Here is a 23,301-nt window from a genome sequence, read left to right on the forward strand (position 1 = left end):
TGTCTTTTCCTATACTGGTAACATGCTATTTTCATTTTCATTACTATGGCTTTATAATATATTTTAATATCAGATAACCTAAGTCTCTCCTCTTTAAGCTTTTTCTTTTTAAAATTTTCTTGGCTGTTCTTAAATGTTTATTCTCCTAGATGAAATTTAGACTCATTTGCTCAAATTCCCAAAAGATGTAATTAAGATTTTGATAGAAATTGCACATAATGTATATATTAACTTGAAAAGCATTGACATCTAAGGCAGCCAAGTAGTGATTTCTATGACATAACCATTTTGAACTACTTGCTACCTATTTGGAGAGGAAAAGTTGATCAGAATCCACATTTACCATGTGTCAAGAGGAAGTATAGTGAATTTAAAGATTTAAGTGTAGAAAATTAAACCTTAGAAGTACTAGAAGAAAATATTTGTGATGTTGGGAGTATAAAAGACCTTTCTAGGATAGGACATCAAAGACAAATGACTTGAAGGAGAAGATTTAGATTTCAAAAACAAAAACAAAAACAAAACCAGAATAAATCAAATTGGACATCAGCTGAAAAACAGAAAAATATTTTGTAATATAGAAAAAAAGCTGAAATATCTAATGGAAAAGAGAAAAAAGTAACAGATCAAACAATTCACCAAGGAAGAACTGTTCAACAAGCACATGAAAAAGTCTTTCACCTTTTTAATTACATGAATTCCAAGTTAAACAACATAGATTTTTACCTAAAAATTTCCCAATATATCTTTTTTAACATTATAACAAATACCCAGCTCAGAAGCCACGTCAGGGGGTGTTCTTACATACATGAGTCTTAATATGTGCAAAGATTTAGTTACAAATATGGTCATACAATATTATTTCAGATAGCACAAAATTGAAAATAATCTAAATTTCCCAGAATGGGGAATTTTGTGAAAAGAATATTTAATGTCTTAAGAAGATATTCACATAGCATAAAACTATCATGCAAAAAAGTTTTATTGAATTTTTTTAAAAAGGAAATAAAGAGAAAAAGAAAATGACTGGAAAAAGAATGACTGGAAAAGAAATTATATATACATTTAAAAAAAATTCAGATAGGATAGAGATAGATAGACACTCTCCTTCAAGTGTTTACGGTGCGCTGAGGCAAGATTATAGCTGATTTAAAATTTTCTTTTGGCTTCTCTAAATTTGATAAAACAAATATGTATTACTTTTTCCAATAATAAGAAAAAAAATTTTTCATGTATAATTTTCACCTCTTCAAAACAGGAAAAAATTTAGAAAAATCATGACACGCACTGCTGTTATAGGTGCTATGAAATTGACATTTTCAAATTTTGCTTATAGCATTACAAATTGATATACAATTCCTGAACATCAATTTCGCAATCTCAAAGGCTATAAAACTTCATTTCCTTTGACTTTCTGCATCTATCCCAAAGAAATAGTTCAAAATACTGAAAAAGTTATACACATGAAAATGAAAACGTTCACTGCAACGCTATCTGTAAAGGTGACAAATTAGAAGCCAACCAGAGTATCTTATAATAGGAGAGTGGTAAAATAAAATATGATACATCTTCTGAACAACTGGACAGAATTTTTAGGAAAGGGCTTATTAACATGTTGAGAGAAAACCAAGATAAAAGACTGTTTATAAGCTATAATTATGATTATAAGAATAATTATGCTTACAATTAAAAAATATTGCAAGGAGATGTATAAAAATTAATGATGGCTGTTAGGATGCAGAATTACACATGATTATTTCTTCCTTTTTTCTGTTTTCCAAATGTAGTTATATTACTTTTATTCTTTTAAAAAATTATATACAGAGCAGAAAAAGAAGAAAAAGTAAGTCAGGTGGAAAGATGGAGAATAAGATGGAAGACAAAAAATGTGAAGGGTCTGAGGTGAGGTAGAGACAGTGTCCCCTGGCCTGGTGGGAAAGCTCGGGATGTGGGGCAGACAGGGCTAACGGGACTGCCCCAGGCTTGCAGTGGCGGCACTGAGCTGATGGTGACGCCTGAACCTGGAGCAAAGGGCACAGTGTGCATGGCACGTCAGTCAGAACTCAGCTGAGGAAGTGTCAGGCTCTCAGGAGGCTGGTCCTGCCTGTCCCGTGTCCAGCACTGTTTTCCCACATGTCTGCCAGTGGGAGATGGTCATGAGAAGAGGGGGACCCAGGCCAGCCTGAATCCTGTGATTCCCTGATAGCGACTGGCCGTTAGCCCTCTGGCCAGGACTCTGACATGAGGTTTCTGGCTTAGAGTTCCTACAGAGCCAACAGCAATGACTCTGTCTTTCGAGCTTAGTGAATAAAGCTGTTTTATATGCTTGGATGCAAAAAGCACTTTTTTCCCCCCTTTGAAATGGAAGCATTAAAAATAATGCTCATTAAAGGCAACTCAGACAGGATAATTAAAGGCACAACTGTCCCGGACTAAACACAGCTTTCAAACTCGAAACACGCCGCAGCGCCCCCACCCGCCCCCAGCTTTTTCCTTACTATTTTTCCTAATTAGAGAAGTGGCCTGAGAGACAGGGAAGCTTTTGTTGTCTGCTCTTAATAAGTTGCTAAGAAGATTTATACATAAAGCATCCTGTTCTCCAACTCCTGAGATAAAAGCATTGGCACACGGTCACATCCAGCACTGTTAAGAAGTGATATGAACTGAGCTCTGTTGGTTGTGTCCAAACGATCCTTTCACTAGAATCAGTCTAGTACTCGTCAACCAACATTGATGGGTACCGATTGTGCACCTGGCACTGTCCAGGCACTGAGATGGTTACACAGAAGGTCAAGGTTTGACCTCCAGCAACAGTCTGCCACACCTCAGCAAACATCAAGATACCTGAGTCCAGGTTATACCTCATCACCCTAAGATCCACTGACCATGAAATGGCAGCCTCCTAAAGCAAGCCCCAGAGAACGAGTGAGGCTGATCTGCACATAGTAATTACACACCCTCGGGGCCTACAGTCAAATAAGGCAAAATACCAGATCGTGAGCCCCTCCCACTCCTGCAACGCCCCCACTCCCCCCACCAAAACGGGTCACAAGCAGGCCCAGGTGTGTGGCCGTCTGGTGTATGCAGGAAGTGTCGTTTTCATATACCAAGCATGGCTCCAACTGCTAACTGGGAGTCCCCGAGGTGCACGCTCCTCTTCTTCTACAGTAACAAGCATTTTACAAGAGCGTAAACCCTACACTTGCTAGGTTCCCTTGCAGTTAGGTGTGGCCACATGACTAGTTTATGGCCAACGGCATATGAGTGGAAGTAACGTGAGCAGCTTCCAGGGTGTGGCCTTAAAGAGAAGGTACAGGCACCCCCTTCCTTTTCTTGCTTCCTGTCCAGTTGAGTGATGATGTGATGGTGAGCGCTGGAGCAGCTATCTGGGACCATGAGATGATGCCAAATGTTGAGATGGTAGAGCCGCAGAACGTTAGACACTCAGGTCTCCAATATCCCTGGGCCACTATACCAGTGCCTGCCCTGTTATACAAGAGGAAAATACATTTCCATCTTGTAACTACAGTATTTGGGGGTCTATGTTATAGCAGCCTAATCTGAATCTTAACACACCAAAAGTGACTTAAATTAATAGATATATTAATAAAACAGCCACCATTTGTTGCACATAAGCCATGCGCCATGCAGTGTGCTAGGTGCTCTCATTATACGTGATCTCATCTGATTCCTCACAACAACTCTGTCAGGTAGTTGTCGTTGGTCCTATTGTACAGACAAGAGAACTGAGCCCCAAGGAGGTGGGCAACATTACAATGAATTGGCAACAGAGCCAGGGCTCCTTCTGTTACTCTGTTCTGGGTCCTTCCTCTAGGTTAGGTACTTTTTCTTTCTACCGAATTATTTTTGAGAACATACTATTTCTTAAGTCAAAGTTAACTCTGAGCACAAGTAGCACAAGGAATTACAGATCTCTATTTTATTAGAACCAAATCCTGTCAGAACTCAATTTTCAAGTTCCATTACACTGACTTTGCTTTCAAAGCAAGTTTTTTTGTTAAAAAGGGAAAAAAGGGGAAAATTTTAAATCTATTGAAGAACTACTTACATTTTAAGAACTGGTATTTTCAAGATACAATCCCCCAAAGGAGAACAGAAGATCAGTTAATTCCGAGTTTTCTTGTTAATCAGTAAAATTATTAACTATTTTCCTTCACTACCTGAATTTTACCTCAAAACACTCTGATCCTTGATATAACTATTTACCTGGAAATCCCAAAAGGATCAGAAACAATGAAAAAATTCAGTAATATGATGGCATAAAAATTAATATAGAAATCAATAGCTTTCCTATATAAAAACTATAATCAAGTTATAAGATATAATGGAAGAAAAGATCCTATTTGTATTGTTTTATTCTATCCTATTCTAAAATACAAGATAACTAGAAATAAATTTAATAAGAAATTTACAATATCTAGATGAAGAAAAAGCTTGTCTTCTAAGAGATGCAGAAGAAGACTTGAACTATTGCAGAAGCATGCCATGTTCTCAGACAAGAAAACTCAACACCATAAAGATGTTGATTCTTCCTATGTTAAGCTATAAATTTAGCACAGTCCATGCACACACAGACACCAACAGGATGTTTCTTTGAAGTAGGCAAACTTATTCTGAAGTTCATATGGAAAGCTAAACGTGCAAGACTAGCCAGGAAAATTTTTAAAAGAAGTGTAACAAGGCAGGATTAGCCCCATCACATATTAAAACGTATTATAAAGTCTCAGTAACTAAAGGTGGCATTGACATATAAATAGAAAGATCAATAGAACATAATAAAAAGTCCAAAAAATAGACAAAACTATGTACAAGAATTTAATTTATGAGAAAGGTGACATCTCAAACCAATGTGAAAAAGATGCAATATTCAACAAACAATTGGAACAACTGGGTAGCCATCTTAAAAAAAAAGCTGAATTCACATCTCATACTTTACACAGGATAAATTCCAAATAGATTAAAGATTTAAAGGTAAGCATGAGACCATAGAATGGTCTAAGAGAAATCAAGGGAAATTATTTTAGACTCAGAGTGGTGAGGATATTTCCATCCAGTATCCGGCAGCCAGAAGAGAAAAGATTGATGAAATGTCTGCATATCTAAAAACGACCATAAGCAAAATCAAAAGACGAATGACACACAGGGAAGAAATATATTCAACTCACATCACAGAAAAAGAGCTTACTTCTCTGTGTATACACAACGAGCTCATACAAATTGTTAGGAAAAAGCCCCACAATCCAAGGGAAACAAAAGCTATGGTGAAACAATTTACAGAAAAGGAAAAGATGTCCAACCACACTCATAACAAGAGCGCAGCAAATTCAAACTTCTCTGAGATACTGTATCTTACTCACGAGAATGGCCCAGACCCAAGGCCTGACAACACACTGAGGTGAGGGTGTAACCAGGAGCATAAGATGGTGCCACCTCGATAACAGGCAGTCAATGTGTCAAAATTAGCAACGTGGATGTCTTTGACCCACGATTTCCCTAGGCACTGATCAGATGGATGTATTATATATATGGGAATGACGGACACATGAATTTATTCCATGGTATTGTTTGTAATGGGCAGAGTGGACACAACGTAAATGTCCACGAGTAGGGAAAGAAACCAGGCACATCCATGCAAAGGATAATCTACAGCGAGCAAAAAGAATAAGGAAGCTCTGGATATACTAATGGGGAAAGATGTCCAAGACTCCTGTTAAGGGAAGGAAACAGGTGCAGAGCAGTGTGTGCTTTGTGCTTGTGTGTTGTAAAAAAGTAAGGAAAACAGATGCACACACAGATGTACATTTATATATGTAAAAAGCATCTCTGGAGAGATACTGAATACGACTAATGTGCTGGTGTCCTGTGGGGAAGATGGCTGGGTGTCTAGAAACAGTATACACAGTACACCCTACATATGTCAACATTTTTCAACCATGTGAATGGATTACCTATTAAATTTTTTTCAGCTCTTAAAAAAACAAACATGTTGGAGAACTTTTCTTCTTATCTCACTGAACCACTCACTTTCTGGTACTGCTTCCTGTGTATGTGGTGCTGTTATAAGGGCTGTGGGAGACTGTGGTCTGGATTTAGAATTCTGTTCAATTCCATTAATTGCAACATTCATCGTCGAGCACCCAAGCCTTGGTCATGGAATATGCTCCTTCATTAAAAAGTTTCAACTTTGATAGAATCCCAGGGCACAGGGCTAGCAGGATTCTAGACTGGGCCACGGTATACTTATGTGGGGCCAGTTCAATTGTTTAATTAACCGACTCACCATGATAAAGACGAAGGCAAAGATGATGATGATATTGATGGATGTTATTCCCATTTTACAGATGATGAAACTGAGGCACAGTGAGGTGAAATGATTTGCCCACAGCCACCCACTTTTTCTCTGGTAATGGCAGAGGAGGGATTCAAACTCAGGCAGTCTGGCTTGCTTCTCACCACAATTCCATATTGACTCTCAAAGCCTCCTCTATGTCATGCTTGTGCTGGACTAGAGATATTAAAATAAAAGAAAAAATTGTCCCCAATCTTCCAGGAGCTTCCTTTTAGGAGCCGGGGTATCAGTATTGCGGCCTGGTAATTATAGAATATGGTAAAGTTCAAATGTCACACTCTCAGAATAAGGAGACATTTGTCTTCGTCTTGGCAAGCCCTCTCTCTCCATACAGTGGAGCACAACACTGATTACAAACGAACACATTTGGGTAGTGAAGTAACAGCCCTGACAAGTGATCACAGATGAAGTTGAAAGGACTTTTTTTTTTTTAACATGCAGCCCCTCTTCCCCTGCAATCCCACCTCAAACACTAGGTTAACAAATCCAGGCAGTTTGAGAATTGCTGACATGAAATAAAAAAGCTCTTTATAGTACCTCATTCAAACCAGTTTCTAAATTTAAAAGTCTATAAAAAGCAGCTCAGATCAGAAAAGCGAACAAATGGCCACTTTCTTTATGGTTATCAAATGTGCTAATAACCGAGGCCAGCAGACTTGCATGCCATCAGCTGAAACACGTGTGTCCGAGAGCAGGACCCCACAGCCAAGCAATGGCAAAAGCAGGGGCCGCCCAGCTCAGCCTCGAAGGAGGAGCAGCCTGCAGTCTTTGGGCAAGACATTCAGTGTCTGTGGGCCTCCCTCTCCTCATCTGTGAAATGGAGGTAATAACACCCTTTTGCAGAATTGTGAGGCTCAGATGAGCAAACTTGTTAAGGATTAAGCAGACTGGCTCCCAGCAGGGGCTCAGTGTCAGGTATTCCCTTTCTGCTTCCCAACTCACGTGAGAACCAGAGACAACGCATTCTCGCTCCTACGAAGGAGGGACTCACTCCAGTATCTGCCTCTGCCATCACATGGTTCTCCCTGTGTCTGTCTTCACATCGTCTTCTCTCTTCTAGTAAGGACACCATTCATATTGGACTAAGGGTCCACCCTACTCCAATATGACCTCATCTTAACTAATCACATCGGCAATTACCCTGTTTCCAAATAAAGTCACATTCTGAAGCACTGGAGATTAGGACTTCAAGAAATGCTTTGGGGACACAATTCAACACTGAGCAATCCTTTAGCGAGTCTATCAATGTAAGGGTGACAAAGAAGACCAAGGGCTTACACTAGACCTTTCTGCTCAGGGTCTCACAGAAGCACAGAACCTTAGAGCCATTAATCCTGTCTCAGTGAGAAGCACCACCATCTACCCAGGTGACCAAACGGGAGCCTAAGGGGTCATCCTCAATTCCCTCCTTCTCCAGTCTCCATACCCAAGCATGACATCATCCCCTCCTTCCTATCTGTAACGTGCTTCCTCTGTGCCATTCCTCTGTGCCAGACCCCATTGCGTAGCTAAGACCCCAGCATCTTTCTCCTGGACAGCTGCAGCATCTCCCACGCATGCCCACATGGGGTCAGATTGGAGAAGCCATGGGAAACAGACCCCAATACATCACTCCTTGTCTGAAACTCGCCTCGGCTCAGCACACCCTAGCATCAGGAGAAAGTCCAAACTCCATTTAAAGCCATTCCAATCAATATGTCATTGGTTTACCTTGACAAAATAATTCTCATGTGTGTTTAGAAGAATAAACAGACAAGAATAGCTAAGACATTTTTGAAAAAGAAAAATAACAAGAAAGTGACTTGAGTTGTTAAGGAGTATCACACGATCATATGGATTAAGACAAATTGGCACTGGTACAGATTTTGAAAAAGACATGCATGTACCAAACAATTTTGTGTACAATACAGGAGAAAAGAGATTATTCAGCAAATGGTGTTGGGATCACTAGTTATTTGGAAGATCCTCAAGTCAGATCTTCCCCTCATGCCATATACCATTATAAATTACAGATTAAAAAGAGTTAAGTATAAAAATAAATGAAGACTCTATATCTTCCATAAGCTTTTATAATTCTACAGCAAACATGTATTCCTTTTGTAATAAGAGGGAATAAACAACAAAGATGAAAAAACAAATGAAGCCCTTTATACACGAGAAGGAAAGAGAGGCAAATGTTTAACTGATAGCAGGTGGGACTTTCTGAGCGCAAGAGCAATGAAGGATCAACAAATTTGATTAGTTTAAAATTTTCAAATTTTATACATCAAAAAACCTCATAAAAAATGAAAAGCAAATGACAGAGTGAGAAAAACATTCGCAGCAAACAGAACAAAGGATTGTTGTCCTGAAGAGATTAAAACTATCTTGCAAATCAGTAAGAAAAACACAAAAACTCCCTGATTCCTCACCCCAAAGACAATTCAAAACAGAACTACAACTGTCTAATAAACACATGGCTGATAATAACTAGAAAACCACACAGGAAAACCCTCAGGCCCATTGTTTGAGTCTGTTTGGTAACATGGAACCATGAATTATTATTAACGTAATGAGAAATGCTGACCAGGGTGCAGGGACGTAAGTCCTTCCAGGCACAGCTCGTTCTGAAAAAGCCTCTGGGCACCGTGCGTGGGGCTTAGACACAGCCACTATCTCTGAGCGTCTCATGTCACTCCTAAAAGTCTGGCCTAAAGAACAGATCAGAGGGGCCAGCCCGGTGGCGTAGTGGTTAAGTGCGCACACTCCACTTGGGCATCCCAGATTCGCAGGCCCGGATGCCCGGTGTGGACCTACGCACCACTCATCAAGCCATGCTGTGGCGGCATCCCATATACAAAATAGAGGAAGATGGGCACGGATGTTAGCTCAGGGCCAATCTTCCTCATCAGAAAAAAAAAGTCAAAGGTAAGAATGTTTATCACAGTGTTGTTCATAATAGTAAAAATTTGAAGGTGACCATAATGTCCAAAAGTAGAGAAAATTCAAATAGGGACTATCATAACCCTGATTAAAAAGGTTTTCCTTAAGGACCAAAAGAAATGCCCCTCCCCCCAAATTAAATTGTGTTTAGTAATCCTGTTGTTGAAGGCAGTGTGATATTGTTATTCTGAGACGGTTGCATGTGTATCATAGGACAAAGCAAGTGTGTGTGTGTGTTGTGGGAGTCAGGATTTTCAGCACAAGAAAAAGATCATGTTATTAAATAAAAACTTTGTAGCCCTGAGTTTAAATAGAAATTAGCAGCATGTGCTCAGGATGCATTTTATCTTAAAAACAAAAACAAACATTTTCTAGTTCTGTCCATTGACAAGGCCTAAAATAAAATGACCAACCCAGTACCAGTGGGTACCCACAGCACCCAGATTATGTCTCTATATATTTCCAATTTAAAGGAATACATAAGATGATTCTGGACCATCTTGTCATAGTAAAAGCAAAGAAACTATCAGAAACTCCTAAGGTCACGTCAAAAGGACCCATGACTCAACTTGAAGAGGTTCCCACTGGCCAAAGATGGGCCCCCTCAAGCATCAATAAAAATAAGTGCAATGGATTAAAATATAGCAAACACGTTTAAATGCAGGAGGTCATAATGGTACTGAAAATGGAACTCAGTGGTCACTTTTGGAGGATGCTAGGGAACAAACTCACTATTTTGAAAATTGGTAAGTAATTGGAAAAAACCCATGCATTCTGGTATTCTTCAGTGAAATTCGCCACAGGGTAACGGAACAATTTCTCTTTATAGAAGTATTCCAACTAATAAAGAAGAAGAGCAGAATTAGAATATCACCATTTTACAAATCCCTAATAAAATAATGGGTCTGGGCAATGATCATCGATGGCCGTTAACACCACAAAAGAGACACATTCACCCTGTGCTTCCTGGGGGAGCACACACCACCATTTATTAAGTATTTTTACCCAAAAAAACCAAACCTGAATCGCATCAAGCCTGGAGATCTACCCACCAGTTTACAGGAACTACAGGGGCAGAGGAACATATTAAATGACACTGTAGGAAAGCAGTCATCAAAATCCAGACTGTGGGAGACTCTGCAGGACAAATGATTGGTTTCTTCAATAAATAAATTGCAAGGAAAAATGAAAGAGGAGGCAGAACCTATAGAGTAAAATTAGAGACTTAACAGACATATCAGTCACAATGTATGAACTTTATTTGGATCCTGATTCAAACTATTAAAAAATTACGAAACAATTGGGGAAACTTGAACATCAACTGGATATTTAATTGATATGAAGTACTTGCTAACTTTAAAATTTTTTAGGTATAATAAATGGCATTTTGGTTATGTTTTTTAAAATGCCTTTGACTTTTTAATATTTATACTGAAATAGTTATCAAAAAAAAATGATATGAGGTCTGTAATCTGCTTCCAAATAATCCAGGTGGTTAATAGATGGGAGTTTAGACGCAACAAGATTGGTTATGATTTGATAATTGTTAAAAACCAGTTGATTGATCCCTGGGGTTCATACTATTCTTACTATTTCTGTAAAATGTTTGAAATTTTTCCATAATAAAAGATTTAAAAAAAACATTTTTAAAATGAGATTTTTTTCAAAACAACTTAATGACATGGAGAAATGCTCATGATATGGCGATGACAGAAAAAGCTGCAGAATTAATATAGGGTGTTCTCTCAATCTTGTTACACACACACAAAGAATTCTGAGGCACAAAGAAGAAAATTCAACATAATGTTAATAACCATTGTTCTCTCTTTACGGTGGTATAATGGTTAGTTTTTATTTCCTTCTTTATATTTTCTGTTTTCTACAATTAGTAGGCCTTACTTTATAATTACAGAAATACATTTTTAAAAGCATTTAACTTGGAATTTGTCAGGGAAAGCCAAGTTGTTATGTTCACAGTGTGTTTATTTCTGCTTTGGCCTAATCACTTCCAACAGTCAGTCTCTGGAACTGCCACGATCCCAGAGACTCTCCCCGAGCAGAGATCCCCAGACTTAATAAAATAAACAACCTACAGTGGACCTAATACAGAAGCACCTTCTCAGGCCAAGAAGGCTTTACAGAGCCCACAACTCTTTACGCCAAGGGAAAAATAACCAAGCAGAAAAAACTCCTTTGCAAATATGAGCACAGCGTGCCCCTCCCGGTCGGGGAGAGGGCCCCCAGACCACAGGGACAGAGTGGTCCCAGGCGAGGGGCCCCATGACCATTAGCTACGATGGGCACCGGGTCTGTGCCAACACACAAAACCTGTAAGGAAAGTTCTGTCAAGTGAAGAAAACAATCCTAATAACCTGTTAATACCAACTAGGAAGCATAATTTGGGCTATCAGAAGAGGCTCTGAGAAAGGGTGCCATGGGAAAGGAGGTTCACTGGGTGATCATCTCTCCCTCTAAGATGCAGATTGTTGAGAAAGCTGAGCTTCCAAAACCCTCCACCATCTAGTCTGCTGACAGCTACCCGATACCTACTGCCTTATGCTCCGGTGAAAATGGACATACCCACAGAACCCGTTTCCTTTCTTTCTCTTGCCTTATATCTGCTCCCATTGGGGGTTGGGGGTAATGGACATTTTTTTTGCCCTTCACATTTTATAAAAGGTCTTACCAACTTTACAACCATATGTCATGAGGATGTATGGGGAGGAAAATGAAGTCCCAGACTTGCTGATATGTGGTTTGCAGTCCACCAGGGGAGGGAAGGCAGAGACCTAAAATCTCCCCTGAATTCCTTCCCCTATTTGATGACACTCAAGTTTTGGGGGCCTGTGGATGGGGTGTCTCAGTTCATACCAGCATTTTTTTAACTTAAGGAAACAAACAAGAGAACTTCCCATGGGAAAGTCTGGGTGGCACCACCTTTGAAAGGCCACTCTCTAACAGGCTGGCGAGCAGAAACAAGCCACGTCACAGTTTTGGCAGCAGGACCAGGTGCCTTCCATGCAATTGTGCAGAGATGGGAACTGGCTGCAGCCCAGGAGGTGAATTCCTGCTGTTGCCTCGCCCCTCGGGGGCGGGTCACTTCCCCTGACCTTTCAGCCAAAGGGACTCTCCAGAGAGCTGCAGTGTGTGTGCCCAGGCTGGTCACTGCTGAGAGTCAGGCCAAGCCATCTCCTGCTCATCCCTCCTGACTGTAACGGCTGTTTCCACCACAAGGGGCAGCAGCGGCAAAGCCAGCCCACTGCCCACATGCTGAGAGGAGGGTCTGGGTGGTAGAGGGGGCCAAGTGACCAGCCACTCCCTTGTGTCTCCTGCTTTCCCAAACTGGGCTCGAGCAGGCGCTGGGCCTGGTTAGCCACAAGGTGATCCCACCCAGGCAAGGGCTCCTTGGTGGCAAGATGAATGGGTACTGCTCACTGAAAATACAAAACCAATTTTTCATAGCCTGGAAAACTGTGGGAATGCTTTTGGGTATTTTAAACAATCTCTCTACTTTGGAGAGACCATGGTAGCCAACATGCAACAGTTCCTACAAAGGTACCTCATCCAGAAGTTCCTTCAAGCTCTGTGACCTTGGGCAATTTGCCTCCCCTCTCTGGGCCTCAGTTTCCTCACCTGTAACATGAGGAAGATGACAGTATTTACCTCATAGGGAGTTCGTGGGAGGCTGAAAGGAGGTGACTGGCCTGAAGCTGTCTTGGCAAGCACTGTGGTTCTCAGTAGACAGTAAGGACATTTGCTGTGCTTTCTTCCTATCCAGAACAACAGGGTGCAAATTAGAGAACACACCCAGTGAATTCTACCCAAGTTCCAGAAGGAAAACGTCAGGGGGAGACATGGACAGGTTGTGGTACTTAAAAGAGCTTCCCCAAAGTTCTGCCCAAGCAGTCAGACTCCATCCTGCGACGGTGGTTTGGAGTCAGTGTTTGCAGCACGGCGTTCTTGGTACCAACCTCAGCTCCTGCACGTGGTAGGAAGCCGTTCAATATTTTGGAAGGAATTATGATAAATGCAGCCATATATTCAACACTTGCTCTGTGCCATGCATGGTAAACATGTCTACGTAATTTAACTCTAGTTTTATTACCATCATTTCACAGACTGCCCTGAGTCTCCCAGAGGTTACGTCGGAGGTTTTTCTCCAGCAATCAGGCCCGATCCCCAGTACAGCTTTTAAACAAAAGCAGCTGAGGCATTTACCCCGGTCAGTAATGAAAATTCAACATTCTTCTGTCATTGATATAACTTATAGGGAGCTTTTCATATTGATGCCTTTTATCTTTGCATTTGAGGCTAAGATAAACCTGTATGCATTTAACTTATTTCAGTCATTTAAAGAAATAAAGAACAAAAGAGAAGAATCTGTATTAAATCAGGCACAATAAGAGGAAACATTTTTAACAAAATATTATGTTAAGAGCTTCAAGTTTCTATATAAATCACCCCCATCGAGCTCTGAAATCCCTAAATTACTATTGTTGTGTTATTCAATATCCCCCGCATAACAGCTGAGGAAAATACAAAACCAGGCCAAATAGAATTGGAAAATTTTCTAACAATTTTGACTCTGCATTACTGAAATAACAAAAACAGAAAAATCAAAACTTTCCAGATTTAACAAATTTAACTACAAATTACAAGTCAGATCCTTTCAATAGTTAAATGCTTGTACAAAAAGAATGGTTCCCAAATCAAATTTCCCAGATTTTTCATTAGCAAATGTCCCCATGGTTCCCTCTTCAGAACTGGAGCCAAAATGGAAACTGGTGTGAAAATCAGTGAACATTTACGAAGAGCAGACGACTGCAGAAAAAGGAGGAGAGAAACAGGAAAGCAGCGCTTGCTATTTATTTGGAATAATTAGCAAAGCAGAACCAGCTGAGGGCTGGCACCATGCACCTTGCCCAAACGTTGTGGAGGGTGAAACGTTCAAAGGGCCTAGTAAGTGGATGGTTAGGTGCAATTTCACGCCTCACTGCACAGCTAAATAAAGGAAAATATTTTTTTAAGTGTAATTGAACTTCAGCAGTTCTGATGAGCTGTTTTGCTCTGGGGATTCCAGTTATTTTGAGAGCCACACACCTTTTAGCCACCACGAGGGCTTTTACACTAGGCTAGGCAATAGGCAAGTGAAAAAAGATTTCTTTCTGCTATCACTGGAGAATAAACGCAACATTCTGGATTTTAAGTGTTTGCAAAAGGTCTGCTTTTAATTAGATGTGTGGAGATGAGTTTATTTTCTCAGAAAGCCCAAGATGTACATGGATTTGGTTTTCTTTTCCAGAGCTGAGGCTGTGAGGTTGAGTAAAAATGTTACTGTGACTGGGAAAGAGCAGAAGCAAGATGGGAAACAAGGGCAGGAAAAGAGAGGGGAGATTAAAGCTAATAAACACGCCCCAGCTCTTGCTGCGCGCACAGCACTGTTCTGAGTGCTCTGGAAACATTCACTGAAATGGGGCCCTCCGAGGTGGGCATTGCTAGGATCTCTGTTTCACAGATGAGGAGACTGAGGTAGGAGAAGTTAATGAACTCCCAGAGGGCCCCACAGCTAAGAGGGGACTCGGTGAGCGCCCGCGAGCAACTTGCCCAGGGATGCTTTCCAAGTGTGCATGCCGCCCCCAGCCCCTTGGCCGTGTAAACTAACAGTGGGTTTGGATGGGAGCAGACGTTTCGTTTATAAACAAGGAAGAGCTCAAACATCTGGGCCTTGCTTTGCAGCCGCGGACACTGTGCAGGTACGGGCCCTTTGGCCTGCCTGGGCCACGTGGCCTAAACATCAGGAGGCCTCCCCTCTCAGGAAACCAGCCTGGTGACAGAGAGGAGCACGCCTCTTGTTGCACAGGGTTTCCACCGACGGGTGTGGGCAAGGGTGCAGGCTGAGGGGCAGAAATCGACACATGTTGGTGTACCCCCGCTTTTACTGCGGTAACATACATGTAACTTAGAATGACCATCTTAACCATTTTTAAGAGTACAGTTCTGTGGCAGTAAGTACACTCACACTGTTATGCAACCATCGCTACCATCCATCTCCAGAACTTTTTTATCCCAAACTGAAACTCTGTACCCATTAAACACTAACTCCCCACTTCCCCTTTCCCCAGCCCCTGGGAACCACCATTCTACTTTCTGTCTCTACGAATTTGACAACTCCAGGTACCTCATATAAGTGGAATCATACAGTATTAGTCTTTTTGTGTCTGGCAATATAACGTCCTCAAGGTTTATCCGTGTTGTAGCATGTGTCTGAATTTCCTTCTTTTCAAGGCTGGATAATATTCCAGTGTATGTAAATACCACATTTTGTTTATCCATCCATTCATCCGTTGATGGACACTTGGGTGCTTCCACGTTCATGTACCCCTTTTAGACACAGTAAGTATCTTCTCCCTGGTGTAACGCATGTGATTCCAGCACATCACTACTTATAAGGCCCTGTCCTCCCTGGGGAACACATGAAGGCTGTGGCTGTCGCTCAGCCCTAACTCTGGAAATGCAGCAGTGCCGGCCAGTGCTGCTAGAGCTCCCACTTGTCAAGGAACATGGAAAGTGGGATTTTTAAGGGACATGTCCTATATTTTTAAACTGTTAATTCAAATGCTTTAAAACACTGTGCCAGCCAAACCAAACCGGCCCTGAAGCTGGTTTGTCCTGCAGATCCCCCATGTGACCAAGGCTGTACAGCCGCTTGACCCAGCAGCTTTTATAGACGAGGAAGCATAGCTCAGAGAGGTTGAGTTGCCCAAGGCCACACAGCAGTGCCTGTGCTGGGACAGAAGTCTTCAGCTCTAAGCTCAATCTCCTTCCAAAATGCCTTTGTGTGTTTTGGACGTGGGAATGACAACATGGGCCACACACAATTGTTAACATGAATGAAGAAGTGGCTTTGAGTAGAGCCCTAAAAAGAGTTAACTAGATTTAAAAAGCATATCCAAAGCCCAGCCAGGTGGGGGACACAGGGCTCATGACGAGCTCCTGGCCTCCCAGTGGCAAAAGAAAACAGCACCTCCACCTTCACGACCCTGCACAGTGTGTACATTGAACCCATCGGGAAACAAGAGTTGGCCTTCCAGTTAATCAGGACCCTGACAGGAGACCGGCTTCTGAGGCCAGCTTCCGAGATCCTGCTGCGAGCTCTGGGACTTACAAGATTCAGGGCCTGGGAATACGAGGCTCTCATTAACCCTTAGGGTCCAAAGGCCAGCAATTCTCTAGCTTGACCCAACTCTCTAAAACTCCAGATGCTGGGCTCCTCCCATGGCAAGGAAGGGTTAAACGGGGCATCTGTTTTCTCTCTCAGGAGGTCAGGAACCCAGACACCGGTTTAAAAGCATTCTTCACACAGCTGCAGATAACCCCCCGACATTGCCCTCCCAGCGGGCCTGCCGGGCAGCATTGGGCAGCATCGCTGGGCCTGGCCCAGCAGGGCCTAGAGTGCACCTGAGGGCAGAAGGCAGAGGCCTTGTCTAGCCTGGGTGTGCTTTCTGGTCCCCTCTAGCAAATTCTAGCATATTCTGAGCCCTTTGGTGCTGGAGACACAGCAGTGAACAGAACTGTCAAGAGCCCTGACCTCATGGAGTCCACATTCTAGTGGGATAGAGGGGCTAAACACAACAAACAAGTAGATTATCCAGCGTGTTAGAAGACGGTGAAGACTATGAGGGACTTGGAGTGCCGAAAGTAGGGAGATTTGTGATATTAAACATATTTTTTAAACCACTTTATTGAGGTATAATTGGCATACAATAAGCTGTGCATACTTAAGCTGTGAATTTGGAGATGAGTATACATCCGTGAAACCATCACCACAATCTATGCCATAAACAGATCCATCGCCTCCAAAAGTTTCCTCTCGCCCTCTTTATTATTATTATTTGTGTGTGTGTGATAAGAACACTTAACATAAGATCTGCACTCTTGGCACAATTTTAAGTACATGATACAGCATTGTTAGCTACGGGCACCGTGCAGTGCAGGGGATCTCCAGAACTCACTCATCTCGCACAACTGAAACTCTGTACCCTTTGACCATCACCTCCCATGTCCCTCGCCCCTGGCAATCACCATTCTGCTCTCTGTCTCTATGAGTTTGACTATTTTAGATTCTACATATAAATGGGATCATGTAGTATTTGTCTCTCTGGGTGATATTAAATAGACTCTGGTGACCACTCAGTCCGTTTCGAGTCTAACTTCCCGATGAACTCCAGACTCTCATGTGCAGACCCTCATCTTCAAAAAACAAAATTTCAGAAAGCCTTTGAGAAGGACTTTTACTACAATAACCCACTCCCTGAGCCTCCCTGCTGCCCCTCCCCTGTCCTGGGTTCCATTTTGGTGAATGACTCATCTGTCTCCCATGCTATGAACCTCAGAGGCATCCTACCTGGGCCCTCAGAGTCACCCACCATCATCAACGGTCCCTGCGGGCCACCTGGCCTCCCTTCTAAATGCCTCTCCATCTGCTTCCTCGCTTTGCCTCCGTTTCCACAGCTTTAAAATGGGCACATTAACAGGACCCATGGTATTTGAGGACTAGAGGAGCTGATGCACCTCAAGTGTGCAGCGCAGTGCTTGCCAGCCATGGGGCGCGGAAGTGCTGGTCGTTGCCATTGTCATCACCATCACAGTAGCTTGTTTCTTAAAAGCTAAGCTTTATCTTGCTTTTCTTCCGATAGCCATCACAAAAGAGAGAGCTGACCTTCTTTGTGCAATCATTCGGAGCTTTCCCAGGCTGGAGGGTCCCAGTGCTTTCAAACACAGCTGCAGAAAACTGAGACAGGCCTGAGCGCCCCCCGCCCCCAGGGTTAGTGCTTTCCAGGGGCTAGAGTGCGCACGATGAGGCAGCACCCTCATCCCTGGCCCTGGCTGTCGGGGACCCCCTCCTTCTGGATCTCACCAGTCCCCGGGGGAAGCATGTTGTTTCCTAGGTCCTTGGAGCTGGGGGTGGTGGCCCTGCACCCGCTGCCCCTTGGCCACACTGGAAAACGTCAGAGCTGTGGTTGTGATCCATCTGGAGCTGAGTGTGTGTCTGTGTGGGATCCACACCCTTCCTACCACCTAAGAGGGGCTGTCAGAGCAGCTCCAACCCCACTGGGCTGGGCCAGGTGGGGGACAGCCACGTCTGATGGTTAGCTGGTGACTCAGCAGCCCGAGTGGGGCAGCAGAATGGGTATGGGAATCAGAAGACAAAGTGTCCCTTTTCTAGCTGCGTGATCATGGGGCAAGCTAGAGCCTCAGTTTCCCCAGCTGTAAAATGGGGATAATAGTCCCTCCAATGGGGTTTATTTTGAAGAATAAATAAAATAATACATGTAAAAAAAGATGTAAAATTAAAATGCCATGGCAACATACACTGCTGCTATTATAACAAGGTTAAGTTGCAGAAGGTCATAAAAAGGCAAGTTGAGACACGTGGCCTAAATTAATCCTGATGTAGGGGCTGAGTTGGGGTCCTCTACTTTAGTTTCAGTTACATCCCTTTCACAGGGAGCTCATGGCTCCTCTCTTGACCTGACGTCTTTAGAGTTACAAACAGGAGCTTCTGCTGCTTGGACCGACGGGGCCTCTGGGAGAGACGGAGGTCTGGGGATGCTGACCTCACCCTGTAGAAACTCCAGGGTCCATGGGGCCCGCCTCGTGGCACAGTGGTTAAGTGCGCGCGCTCTGCTGCTGGCAGCCCAGGTTCAGATCCGGGCACGCACAGATGCACCGCTTGTCAGGCCATGCTGTGGCGGCGTCCCATATAAAGTGGAGGAAGATGGGCACAGATGTTAGCCCAGGGCTGATCTTCCTCACACACACACACAAAAAAGAAACTCAGTGGAGCAGCAGAGGATGCTGGAGGGAAGATGGGGAAGGTCTAAATCAAAGCTCGTTTACAGGCCAGAGGGTGGAAAAGAACACAGAGATGCAAGGCAGGGAGGGGGATGGACACTATAACGCGGGTCAAAGATGAGGCCGTCGAGAAACACCTGGCTCATGCTACAGAAGCAGCCCACTTGGCTGGAAATCCAGAACGTCCCCAGTGTTCCTGGGTACCTGCTGCCTGGAATCGTCTGTACTCTCACAGCATAGTGGCTTTTCCTTCAGGACACTGGACACCTTCTGTCCCGAGGAGCTGTCCCCTCTCTCTGGGACCCCACTGAGCAGCCGCCCACTCTAAAGCCCCGCTGAGAGAAGCCCCTCTGAGGTCTGCAGGGGACAACAGGGAAGCCTCAGGGGCCTCTCCTCACCCCCGCCCCGCCCCACCAAAGCCCGTGCTTTCATCCAGTCCTGGCTGTCCCACCCCATGACCATTCTCAAGTCTTCCTTCCACACTCACTTCCTGTGAAGGCCTAACCAGACCATCTGAGCAGGCTTTGCACACTATCAGCTCCATGCACGCACGAGGTGGTTCTGAAAAACCATCCACTCCGGTGACCAGCTGCAGCAGGACCACCTGGGGAACCTGATTCCTGGTGTGTGGGTCAGGTCCCTGGCAGGAAACAGAGCACTCCTCAGGGGAAGTTTAAGGAGTTGAATAAAGAGACTTACCAAGCTGTGGGCAAGGGACAGTGCAGTTCCCAGGGGCTGTAGGCACATTTATCACCCTGTGTTAATTATTTTTTTATGTTTTATGATGCTTTGAGGTCTTGGGGGCCTTACTGGCCAGGTAGAGACTGCCCCTTCCAGGGCTAGCTAATTCCTAGACACAGCAAACAACTTGCCTGAGTGCAGGACTTTCATATGCAAGCCAGCCAATCCAGAGCCCTATTCCCACCACCTCCTTTACGGAACTCGCACATGCCAAGCCAATACTCCCTCGGTCCCAAATCACCCCAGGGCCAGGTAGTGGACAACTCGGTGCCATCCCTTTGTCCAGAGCCTGCTGAAGTTATTCAGACTATGCAATCCTAAATTTGCTCAGCTTGCCTCCCCTGCCTCGCCCCTTCCTCCCAAGAAAATCACAATACAGGCTCTGGCCACACCCTCCCCTCGCTCTTTCGGCCTCCTGACCGACCACACTGCTTCTCCACATGGCCTGCATGGTGTGGTGTGACCCCTCCTCTTGGGAACTGTGAATAACAAACCTTTCTTTCAAGTCAGTTTTCTCTATGTCTGTCATCTAACCACCCCTGATTAAAAGAAAATCACAGGAACATTTTAAACCAACCCACAGACTAAAGAGGCTGGTAGAGAGCAGCTATCTGAACCTGAAGAGGGAGAAAGCTATGTGGATAAGCTGTGTGACGGGAGCTTAGGGGACATCCCTTTGCTTGACAGACATAGCTGGTCCACAATGACCCACAGGATGGTCAACTGAGACCTGGCTGGAAGCCACAGGCCATACTGGTCAGCCCTCTAGGGCCCAGAGCAGGGTGGACAAGGGTGTGGAACGTTCTAGAGGAGCAAACGGCAGATGCCCGGCATACCTGGGCTCTGCTCCAAGAGGGTCTGATTCAACAGTTCTCGGGTGAGGCCTGGGAAGTTTTCTTAAATGCTTCCCAGACATTTCTGATGCACAGCCAGATATGGGTTATATGTTATGAAATGTAAGGTATTGTCAATACTAATAATATTAACAATGGCAGCAGCAACAGCTACCATTCACAGAACACTTCAGTGCCAGGTGCTTGCAATGCATACTTCCTAATTTCCACAACAACTCTTAAAGGTAAGTGTTATTATTTCCATCTATTTAGGTGGAAAAATTGAGGCTTAGGCTGGTTAAGTAACTCACCCCAGGTCATGGAGCTTGTGAGTGGGAGAGCCGCGATTTCCAAACTGACCCAAAAGCTGGTACTGTTTCTCCTGTTCCTTCTGACATCACCTCTGAGCAGTCAAGGCCACAGGCTGATGAGCAATACGTCTGCACCCCAAACCTCCCTTCGTGGGCCTCTCACAACTCTCACACTTTTATCCAGCATCCCTATGGGGTTTTGTTTAGAGTTGCTTAAAAAAAAAATGCCTTGAGAGCTTTGGAAGAAAGATGCTGAACAACCACACAAGGTTATTCATCTTGCATTCAGACGGTTTCATTGCCCTTAATAAGATCTGTTCCTATTTCACTGCAGCCTAAAGAAATGGTGCTCAGCTTTGATGTACAGACACTGTTCCCATCTCACCCCGGCTAAAGGAAAGTGGACTTCAGCAAGAGGACTGGGCTCAGTCCCAGTCAGGAACATGGACTTGCTTTGAAAAATTCTTCAGAACGAGAGTTCTTAACCTTGGGCTTCAGCAAATCCTCAAACCCCTGAAATTACACGTGAGATTTTACATGAATGGGGTCTTTTGTCCAAGTCCTTAGCTTTCATCAGATTTTCAAAGGAGCCCCTAGAAAGTCAGAAATTTGTATCAATTTCTTTCCTAATTAACTTTAAGGGTTATCCTGCCTAGTTCTTTTTTTCTTGTTTTCAGAGAAACTATGACCTGCTCTAAAACCAAGCAGTCAGTGGAATTTGGTTCACAAATATTTTATGATAATATAGTAGTAGGCTACACAAAAAATAAATTTTAAATAGATCTATTCCTTTTTCTTATTCATAACTAAATAATTATTTTATTAGATTTCATGTTGGAGGTTTTTATTGAAAATATTCTTTTCCTCAAGATTCAGCATGTTCTCTTCCCCTGTGAGATGTAAAAAAAAAAAATTCATATTGAAACAGATCACTGAAATTTGCCATATTTCTTTCTTAACCTTTATAACTGTAGAGGAATGTGGCATATAGAGGATTTATATCATGGATACTTTTTCACTAAATAAATATTCATCAATTCACTCAGCACATTTTTAAGTGCTGTTCCAGGTACTGATTTAGGTACAGAGGATTCCACTGGCAACAAAAGAAAGTCAATTATGCTCAAGAAACTTACATGTCAGTGGGGAATAGAGACTATAAACTATAAACCAGAAACTAGAGAGAGAGAGAGAGAGAGTGAGTGATAAGCTCTGTATTAGTATCCAGTGGCTGCTGTAACAAATTCCCACAAACTTGCTGGTTAAAATAACAGAAATTTATTCTCCCATAGTTCTTGAGGCCACGAAGTCTGAAATCAAGGTGTTAGCAGGGCTGTGCTCTCTCTGAAAGCTCTAGGGGAGGATCCTTCCTTGCCTCTCTCCTAGCTTCCGGTGCTTGCCAGCAATCCTTGGCTTGTAGATGCATCACTTCAATCTCTGCCATCGTCACACAGTGTTCTCCCTGTGCGTCTTTGTGCCTAAACGTCCTTCATCTTATATGGACACCAGTCATTAGGTTAGGGCCCATCCTAATCCAGCGTGACCTCATATTAACTTGGTTACATCTGCAAAGATCCTCTTTCCAAAAAAATTCAAATTCACATGTAGTTGTGGTTAGAACTTCAACATATCTTTTTGAGGGGACACAATTTAACCCACAAGAAGTGACACGAAAAAAATTAAGTGGCTATTTGGGAGACAGAGAGTGACGGTTGCTAGCATGTCGGGGAAGGCCTCTTGGAGGAGGTGCTATTGGATCAGAAACCTAAATGAAGTGAAAGAACAAGCCGAAAGGACACCTGGGTGAAGAGGGTGCAGGCAAAAACCCCGAGGTAGAGGCACCCAGTTAAGCTGCACCTGCATTCCCGAATCTGAGAAACTAGGAGATAATGAATGTTTGTTGCTGAAGCCATTGGCAACAGGTAACGAATACGGTCACCCTGCAGTGGCCTTGCCATCATGTCGGTTTTCTATTGCTGAAAACAAATTAACACACACTTGGCAGCTTAAAACTTAACTCTCAGTTTTTGTAGGTCGGAAGTCTGGGCCCTCTCTTAGGGTCTGTGAGCCCTGTGAGAACTGAAATCATGGTGCTGGTGGGGCTGTGTTCTTGGAGCTCAGGGGCCTCTTTCAAGCTCATGACGCTGTTGGCAGAATTCAGTTCCTTGCAGTGGTAGGACTGAGGCAATCATTTTCTCACTTGCTATTGGCCAGGGGCCACTCTTAGCTCCTAGAGGCCACCCAAGTTTCTGGCCACGTGGCCCCCTCC

The 23,301-nt window shown here is 43.4% G+C and overlaps 1 protein-coding gene across 1 annotated transcript in view; it reads right to left on the reverse strand.

The window, feature by feature from the left end:
• Positions 1–23,301, reverse strand: part of COL23A1 (collagen type XXIII alpha 1 chain) — a 319,908-nt gene that overhangs the window by 206,111 nt on the left and 90,496 nt on the right. The window lies entirely within an intron of this gene.

This window comes from Diceros bicornis, chromosome 1 (assembly GCF_020826845.1).
Source record: "Diceros bicornis minor isolate mBicDic1 chromosome 1, mDicBic1.mat.cur, whole genome shotgun sequence".
Classification (NCBI taxonomy): Eukaryota; Metazoa; Chordata; class Mammalia; order Perissodactyla; family Rhinocerotidae; genus Diceros; species Diceros bicornis.